The following is a 739-nucleotide window of genomic DNA, read 5'->3' as shown; positions in this document are numbered from 1 at the left end:
CCATCCTCGATTCAAACCATTGACGCGTATGACTGTCTAGCGTGCGAAGCCGCGCCATGCTGTGTGCCGCGCCTTTGAAGTTGCTTCCTCGAGTACTAGAGAAGCGTCGTGTGGACGCATGGAAGCGAGCAAACTTGCGTCGGGCCACCGCTGCTTGTCCGCTAACAGCATTGCGTGCTGGCTCATGGCGTGTCTTCGCTTATCGAAACAACGACGTTCGTTCTAATGGCATGTTGCGACGTTCCTCGAGCTTCTGTGGCTAGAATCATTGAAGGTTCCCGCGAACTCACCAAATTTTCAACTTGCTTCGTCTACCCAAAGGGTGGCTTGCATCCCAAATCACGACGTAAGGGATCAAGTATTCAATGAGGCCGGCGGTCTTGAGGCTGCTGTCGTGAATACTGAGGGTGGCGGCGCCATGAGTTGGAGGGCGGGCCGCCGTCGGACTTGGCTTCAGTCGCACGAAGGCAATGCAGATCGTGCAATGCCGTGCAGATACTTGGTAAGTACTACTGGAGATCGTTCATAATATCACTTCTCGCTCAATTCTGTCCCATCAATGGTCCTCGGCAAAAAGATATTCTGAGACGGTTGTCATCTCTGAGGTGCGATTCATCCCGTGATGCAAGGTGAATGGAATACCTTTCATCAAGGTAGGGAGAATCCGTCCCTTTGAATACAGCGATGTACAAAGTTACAACGTCCGTTCCAAAACGTGATGATGGATCGACTTTCTGCA

This window comes from Aphanomyces invadans (assembly GCF_000520115.1).
Source record: "Aphanomyces invadans strain NJM9701 unplaced genomic scaffold supercont1.28, whole genome shotgun sequence".
Lineage (NCBI taxonomy): Eukaryota > Oomycota > Saprolegniomycetes > Saprolegniales > Verrucalvaceae > Aphanomyces > Aphanomyces invadans.
This window is presented reverse-complemented; position numbering follows the sequence as displayed.